Consider the following 9,171-nt stretch of genomic DNA (forward strand, 5'->3'; position numbering starts at 1 on the left):
ACTGTCCCATGCCTGGTGTGAGGCACACAGAACGGCACACTGCCCCATGCCTGGTGCGCGGCACACAGAACGGCACACTGTCCCATGCCTGGTGTGAGGCACACAGAACGGCACACTGTCCCATGCCTGGTGCGCGGCACACAGAACGGCACACTGTCCCATGCCTGGTGTGAGGCACACAGAACGGCACACTGTCCCATGCCTGGTGTGTGGCACACAGAACGACACACTGTCCCATGCCTGGTGTGTGGCACACAGAACGGCACACTGTCCCATGCCTGGTGTGCGGCACACAGAACGACACACTGTCCCATGCCTGGTGTGTGGCACACAGAACGGCACACTGTCCCATGCCTGGTGTGCGGCACACAGAACGGCACACTGTCCCATGCCTGGTGTGCGGCACATAGAACGGCACACTGTCCCATGCCTGGTGTGTGGCACACAGAACGGCACACTGTCCCATGCCTGGTGTGTGGCACACAGAACGGCACACTGTCCCATGCCTGGTGTGTGGCACACAGAACGGCACACTGTCCCATGCCTGGTGTGCGGCTCAGAGAACGGCACACTGTCCCATGCCTGGTGTGTGGCACACAGAACGGCACACTGTCCCATGCCTGGTGTGCGGCACACAGAACGGCACACTGTCCCATGCCTGGTGTGAGGCACACAGAACGGCACACTGTCCCATGCCTGGTGTGAGGCACACAGAACGGCACACTGTCCCATGCCTGGTGTGCGGCACACAGAACGGCACACTGTCCCATGCCTGGTGTGCGGCACACAGAACGGCACACTGTCCCATGCCTGGTGTGCGGCACACAGAACGGCACACTGTCCCATGCCAAGCTGTGCGGCACACAGAACGGCACACTGTCCCATGCCAAGCTGTGCGGCACACAGAACGGCACACTGTCCCATGCCTGGTGTGCGGCACACAGAACAGCACACTGTCCCATGCCAAGCTGTGAGGCACACAGAACGGCACACTGTCCCATGCCTGGTGTGAGGCACACAGAACGGCACACTGTCCCGTGCCTGGTGTGCGGCTCACAGAACAACACACTGTCCCATGCCTGGTGTGAGGCACACAGAACGGCACACTGTCCCGTGCCTGGTGTGAGGCACACAGAACGGCACACTGTCCCGTGCCTGGTGTGCGGCACACAGAACGGCACACTGTCCCATGCCTGGTGTGCGGCTCACAGAACAACACACTGTCCCATGCCTGGTGTGAGGCACACAGAACGGCACACTGTCCCGTGCCTGGTGTGAGGCACACAGAACGGCACACTGTCCCGTGCCTGGTGTGCGGCACACAGAACGGCACACTGTCCCGTGCCTGGTGTGCGGCACACAGAACGGCACACTGTCCCATGCCTGGTGTACGGCACACTGTCCCATGCCTGGTGTGCGGCACAGAGAACGACACACTGTCCCATGCCTGGTGCGAGGCACACAGAACGGCACACTGTCCCATGCCTGGTGTGAGGCACACAGAACGGCACACTGTCCCATGCCTGGTGTGCGGCACACAGAACGGCACACTGTCCCATGCCTGGTGTGAGGCACACAGAACGGCACACTGTCCCATGCCTGGTGTGCGGCACATAGAACGGCACACTGTCCCATGCCTGGTGTGCGGCACACAGAACAGCACACTGTCCCATGCCAAGCTGTGCGGCACACAGAACGGCACACTGTCCCATGCCAAGCTGTGCGGCACACAGAACGGCACACTGTCCCATGCCAAGCTGTGCGGCACACAGAACGGCACACTGTCCCATGCCTGGTGTGAGGCACACAGAACGGCACACTGTCCCATGCCTGGTGTGCGGCACACAGAACGGCACACTGTCCCATGCCTGGTGTGCGGCACACAGAACGGCACACTGTCCCATGCCTGGTGTGAGGCACACAGAACGGCACACTGTCCCATGCCTGGTGTGCGGCACACAGAACGGCACACTGTCCCATGCCTGGTGTGAGGCACACAGAACGGCACACTGTCCCATGCCTGGTGTGCGGCACACAGAACGGCACACTGTCCCATGCCTGGTGTGAGGCACACAGAACGGCACACTGTCCCATGCCTGGTGTGAGGCACACAGAACGGCACACTGTCCCATGTCTGGCTGTGCGGCACACAGAACGGCACACTGTCCCATGCCTGGTGTGCGGCACACAGAACGGCACACTGTCCCATGCCTGGTGTGCGGCACACAGAACGGCACACTGTCCCGTGCCTGGTGTGAGGCACACAGAACGGCACACTGTCCCATGCCTGGTGTGAGGCACACAGAACGGCACACTGTCCCATGCCTGGTGTGAGGCACACAGAACGGCACACTGTCCCATGCCTGGTGTGAGGCACACAGAACGGCACACTGTCCCATGCCTGGTGTGTGGCACACAGAACGGCACACTGTCCCATGCCTGGTGTGAGGCACACAGAACGACACACTGTCCCATGCCTGGTGTGAGGCACACAGAACGACACACTGTCCCATGCCTGGTGTGAGGCACAGCCAGCTGCTCCTGGGAAAACCACAGCATCACAGCCCATGAGCGTGGCCCCCACCGAGCCCCTCGCCTGCTCCCGGTGCCTTGGCTGGCTCCCTGAGGGAAGTCCCCACTGCGGCCACACATGTCCCTGGGCTACGTGTGTGAGGGCTAGTGGGAGGGGGAGGGGGGAAGCGCTCTGGCCGGCCCTAGGGCCACTTGAGTTTTGCTGCAAGGATGGGACACTCCCCAGTCACTCTCCTGGTTCCGTCCAGGAGATATCCCACGCGATGGGGATCTGAGAGCCCAGACCACGTCTGCCAGATGCGCTCCCAGGCACTGTGTGGGGATTCATTAGCCCAAAGCCTCACAGCCTCCACCGGCAGGGAGTTCCACAGGTTAACACAACACAAGCACCCTCCCGCCTCCACGGGGCCAGGACACAGACCGGTGGTTCCAATACATGGAGGAGGACCCTACTCTAAGGGCGGTCCTGTATGCAAACATACAACATGGGAGGGAGGGGGGTTACCAAGTGGGCCCAAGCCACACAACTGTGGTGTCACCTGGCTCATGGGTGGGGGGCAGGAGGTGTGGGGACAATGGCCGGCCTGCCTGACTGACCCGTCCTTTCTTCTCTTCCCTGTAGCAGGACCAAGCACAAGCCGGGGACCCTCTAGCCCTGCAGCAGCGGCAGCAGCAGCAGCACCCCCAGCCGCCCAACCCCCAAGCCGGCAGCTCCGCCACCGGGACCAGCTCCTTCGGCACCATGTGCAGGCCGTTGAGCGCATCGAGGCAGCCAGCACTCGGCGCGTGGAGGCGGACCTGCATTGGCACCAGGAGGCCTGGGGCGCCTTCCAGGCCCAGTGCGTCCACATGGCGGATTCAATAGCCACCCTCGCTGCACACATTGGCCATGTCATCCACTATGGCACGGCCTTGCCCCGTGCACCCACCATCCCTCCCCTAGCACTGCCCCTGCCCTCTCCTGCAATGGCCCCTCCTGCTCCTGTCCATACTGCTCCTGTCTCTGCCCCTCTGTCCCTGCCCCTCCTGCCCACCTCTCTGTGTTGCCTGCCCCAACGCGGCCTGTCCCCTATGTGCAGGTCCGCCCCCGCAGGAGCAGTCGCAGGGGCCACCCCTCCCAGGTGTAGCTCCTCCCCTCCCCGTTCAAGGTCTCCTTCCCCTCCCATCCTAGATCTCCCCTCTCCCCATTGTAAATAAAAAGTACAAGTTTTTGTGTTCAAGAAAAAACTGCGTTTGTGGTTTATTGGGAGGTGAGGGGAGGGGAGGGGAGGGGAGGGGAGGGAGTTGTAAAGTGAGACCAAGGCGACCCTACTATGGGGCCTGGGAGAACATGTCCGTCAGGGCCTCCCGGATGCGCCCCCCATCTTGGTGCGCCTGGTGGATGGCAGCTGTGGGGGGCTGTTGGTAGTCCTGGCCCTCGCCTGCCATCTATGCGGGGAGAAAGACCTCCCCGCTCCGCTCCACAAGATTGTAGAGCACGCAGCATGCGGCCAGTACCTCCAGGACATTCCACTCACCCATCTTCAAAGTAGGAATAAGAGATCCTCCGGAAAAGGGCTTTTTTCCGGAGAATCAGGGCCAGTGTAGACGCTCTTTTGTGGCTTTTCTAAAAGCCGGAAAAAAGCGGCGGACATTTTTATTTAAATGCCGCGGGGGATATTTAAATCCCCCGTGGATTTCCCTATTACGACCTGTAAAATTAGCATGCCCCTTTCGGAAAAGGGGCCAGTGTAGTCGTACCTGTGGTGTGTCTGTTATCAGAACCTGATTCATTAGCTCAGTTATCAGATCACTGGTGCAGGCACAGCCCTGGTGTAAGCACAGGGAAAAGAGAGGAGCTACCCATGCTATCGAAAACACACTGCAACCGGCTAGCGCTATTTCAGGGGATATTACCAATCAGTGTTGCTGTTAATTAACACCCAGAGATCTTAACTGAAAACCATCCTTCCTGGGATGTGTTAGTGAAGTCACAGCTTAGAGTCTAAGGAGAAATTCTTGGGCTGGGTTTGGGTATCGTTTAACTGAATCCCTAATTCTGAAGCTGTTTCCAACAGGGGAGCTCGAGGGGCGTGGAACACAACTGGTCTTGTTCCCTGCCGGCGGTGCAAGGGGTTGTTGGGACGGTGGAGGTGAGGAGGATGTTGGATGTTAAAGCTGCAGGGAAAGGAGGCAGAGTGAAAAGACAGGCCAAGGCCCCACTGTCGCATGACTTTATGTCCGAGTCCACAGAGCCATCTTGTGTGCATGCAAGAGCACACACACGGAGGGATGAAGCAGGCTGCTCCTCCAGACAAAAGGGCTGTGTCTAGACTGGCCAGTTTTTCTGGAAAATCAGCTGCTTTTCCGGAAAAACTTGCCAGCTGTCTACACTGGCCACTTGAATTTCCACAAAAGCACTGACTTCCTACTGTCTAAAATCAGTGCTTTTTGCAGAAATACTATGTATGCTGCTCCCATTCGGACCAAAGTCCCTTTTGTGCAAAGCTTTTGCACAAAAGGGCCAGTGTAGACAGCTCAGATTTGTTTTCTGCAAATAGCCCCGATTGCGAAAATGGCGATTGGGGCTTTTTTGCGGAAAAGCGCGTCTAGATTGGCACGGACGCTCTGTTCCAAAAATGCTTTTAATGGAAAACTTTGCAGGCTAGTAGCTACGAGGAACATTTGGCTGCGGAAGACCAAAGTGGAACTCCCTGTTAATTATTGAAACCAAATCTAAGCCTCTAACAAGAAAGAGACAGAGAGGGAGCGCTTGTGCGGAGAGTAGTCCATTGGCCGGGCACTTTTTCCCAGTGTGGGAGACTAAGGACTTCCCCCTCCTCTGGCAGGGAGGATACTGAAGGTGGATCTCACACGCACACACATGTTGTAGCCGCCAGATTAAACGCTACAAACCAGGCTGGCTTGTTAATAAGACTGTCTTCATACCATTGTTTTTCGTTTCTATAAAAATAAATATTAACTTGCTTCTTTGCAACCATTTCAAATTTACACCAGTAGAAATAAGAAGGGTGATTATATCATCTCCTATGAAAAAGGAATTACCAACCAGAGAGACATTGATTTCTATTGACAGGATTAACAACAAAATTTGCCAGAAAGTGCTGTGGGATCCAGTCCTCTCCTGTCCCCTCCACTTATTTATTCTTGGATCTGAACTTTTAATTCTCCAGCCATCTGAAGAAGTGGGTTGTGCCCATGAGAGCTCATGATGCCATCTACATGGTTTGTTAGTCTTTAAGGTGCTGCTAGACTATTCATTGTTTTTTATGTTTTTCCAGTTACGGACTAACTTGGCTATCCCCTGAGGCTTTTTTACCAGGCAGGTCATTTAAGGTGTGATTGGAAAAGATATGATGTGCTGAATATACGGTAATTAGGCTATTTGTATTGATGCATTATTTTTGTATCTGAAATTATGCATATGGACCAAGTATCTTTATTTCCAATATCCTTATACCTGGGTGCCTTCCACTTGCGAAGGTGCTAGACCAGGCCTGCACAACTTGGAAAGCAGCGAGGGCCATACTATGCCAAAGAAAACAGCAGTGGGCCACAAGGGTAGGTTTTTTGGGGGAGGAGGTTGATATTTTATTAAGAATTTTTCAATTAAATCAGGCCTGCACAACATATGGCTCCCAATGCCTCTACCCTCTTCTCTCCCAGCATCACCCTGTCCCCCCTCCCACTGACACCTCTCCTCCTGCCCTTTTCCTTATTGTCTTCACTTGGCCCCCTGACATTTGTCTCTCCTGCATCCCGCCCCTTGGGCCTTCCCCTTTCTTCTCCTGACCTGCCCCTCTCCCCTCAGCACAAGCCTCTTCCCCTCCCCTACCTGGCTTCTGCCTTCCAGTTTGTGGGGCTGCAGGAATATTTTTGAATCCGGCCGTCGCAGGCCGTGACATCACGATGCCATGTCACGCCAGCATCTTGGCATCTGCCAGCATCCCACCCTCTAGCTCACGCCCTGCCTCCTTGCACCAGAGCTGCACGCAGGCAGCCCGGCGGCGAGAATTGCTGCATTTCCCCCTCCCCGGCGGAGCTCTGCTCCTCCACCCAGCTGGCGGATTGGATGGGGCCGTGCCGCCTGTAGTCACCATGAGCCACACAGTGAGCCCCTGCGGGCCGCATGTTGTGCAGGCCTGTGCTAGACAGTCTATTGGGAAAGGTCTTTTCAGGGTAATGAGCCTTTAGGCAAAACAATGGATCTTAGAAGCTTAACTCCCACTTGGTGAGGCTTCCTGAGAATGCTCCAGGGAGCCACTAATTAACGGTTGACTCTACAGGGGCCTGTTGATGCTTTTCCCAAAGCCTAGTTTAGGGAACAAATTTCAGACCAAGGGTGCCCTTGTAGCCAAGCAGGCTAATGGCACATTGGCTGCATTAGGAGGAGCATTGCCAGCAGATCTAGAGAAGGGGATTTTCCCTTTATTCAGCTCTGGGGAGGACACATATGGAGTGTTGTGTCCAGTTCTGGGCCCCCGTTACAAGGGCCCCCTGTGACGGACCGGGCCGTGTCTGGGCACAGCTGAGGGCGTCTGCTCAGGGCGAACTGCTCGAATCCGGGGCTACTTACAGCCCCCGACTGGTGACCTCTCCACACAGGCCACAAACCAGTCTCACAGAGCACTTCAGCAACCTGCCTGAAGCCTCCCGAGCAAAACCCCTCCGACACCCCAGCAATATCTGTGCCCCAGATGGCCCCGGGCCTCATACACAGGTGGGGGGTCCTAGCACCCAATCCCACCTACCCCGAACAAGTTCTGTCCGGTTCCAAGAAACCAGCCACAGATCCCTGGTCAATTTACCCTCTGGATCTTACCCACAAATCACGCTGGGCCAATCCTTTAGAATCTATATCTAAAGGTTTATTATTACAGGAAAGAAAAGCATGAGAGTCAGGTTATTAAAGTACAGTACGTTACATGCACCGAATCTCCCAGTTCTCGATGCAGGCTCTAGCAGAGATGTTACAGCTGCTGGTTTAAAAGTTCTTATTGCACATCCTACGATCAGGATGGGTTCACAGGTCTTCCGGGCTCTTCAATCCCTGCAGTGCTGCCTCTGGGATGAAGTGCTGAGCTGAGAACAAAATGGCATCGACCACATGGCCTCTTTATACCCCCTCCCTGGCCTCTTCTGGTCTCAGCCGGTCACCTGGTCCTCAGCCTCTCTCTGCTGGCAGCTCTTGGGTCTCCGCCCTCATGCTTTAGGTGTGTCTTTGGGCCATCAAGGGCCATTGTTCCACAGGGCTTCGCTACTCCGCCTGTCCATAGCCATGCTTAACCACATTCCAAGAAATATTCAGCTTCCACACAGATTACAGATTCCTACCTACACACACAGACATTATATACTCACATAAACAGTGTACACAGGATCAGAAAACAACAAGGGTATGTCTACACTACCCCGCTAGTTCGAACTAGCGGGGTAATGTATGCATACCGCACTTGCTAATGAAGCCCGGGATTTGAATTTCCCGGGCTTCATTAGCATAAGCGGGGAGCCGCCATTTTTAAATCCCCGCTGCTTCGAACCCCGTGTAGCGCGGCTACACGGGGCTCGAACTAGGTAGTTCGGACTAGGGTGCCTATTCCGAACTACCGGTACACCTCGTTTCACGAGGAGTACCGGTAGTTCGGAATAGGCACCCTAGTCCGAACTACCTAGTTCGAGCCCCGTGTAGCCGCGCTACACGGGGTTCGAAGCAGCGGGGATTTAAAAATGGCGGCTCCCCGCTTATGCTAATGAAGCCCGGGAAATTCAAATCCCGGGCTTCATTAGCAAGTGCGGTATGCATACATTACCCCGCTAGTTCGAACTAGCGGGGTAGTGTAGACATACCCCAAGCTCCCATTCAATACCCCACATGGCTCCCTTTCATACCAATTTCTGGGGCCAACACCCCCACCTAGGGGTGCAGCAGCGATCTGGCTGTTTCCCTCCAATTCGGTAATGTGACACCCCCTGTTGACTTTTCTTTAGCTTCTCATCCGCTGTAACCCCCAGGGCCTTTTCTGCCGAACTGCTACTTAGCCAGTCGGTCCCCAGCCTGTACCAATGCCTGGGATTCTTCTGTCCCTACGGCAGGACTCTGCACTGGTCCTTGTGGAACCTCATCAGATTTCTTTTGGCCCAACCCTCTAATCTGTCCAGGTCACTCTGGACCCTCTCCCTGCCTTCCAGCATCTCGACCTCTCCCCCTAGCTTAGTGCCATCCGCAAACTTGCTGAGGATGCAACCCATCCCCTCAGCCAGGTCATTAATAAAGATACTGAACAAGATGTGCACCCAGAAAATGGTACGAGTTTCCTGTTGTGACCCTTCTGACTAAAATCCGCTTCCTTTCTGTATGTAAATCTATTGCGTGGCCCGGGCCAAATCTGGCAGAAATTGGCGTCACTGTTTTACTGTCAATCAACATGCGCTAACGTGGGACAGCGGGAGAGAGAACCACTTGGACACTAGTGGAACGACAGCTGATTTAGAACAGATGGAGATGTGGAATACATTGACTCTAAGGCCTTGTCCATGCTCTGTCCAGGGTTGCGATAAATCAATCTCCGTGTGTGCTCCCGTTGGTGCCAGTAGTCCTCCAACACAAGGAGAGTAGCTGGTGCCGACGGGAGAGCAGCC

The sequence above is a fragment of the Pelodiscus sinensis genome, chromosome 30 (assembly GCF_052426305.1).
Source record: "Pelodiscus sinensis isolate ZL-2025 chromosome 30, ASM5242630v1, whole genome shotgun sequence".
In the NCBI taxonomy this organism is placed as follows: domain Eukaryota; kingdom Metazoa; phylum Chordata; order Testudines; family Trionychidae; genus Pelodiscus; species Pelodiscus sinensis.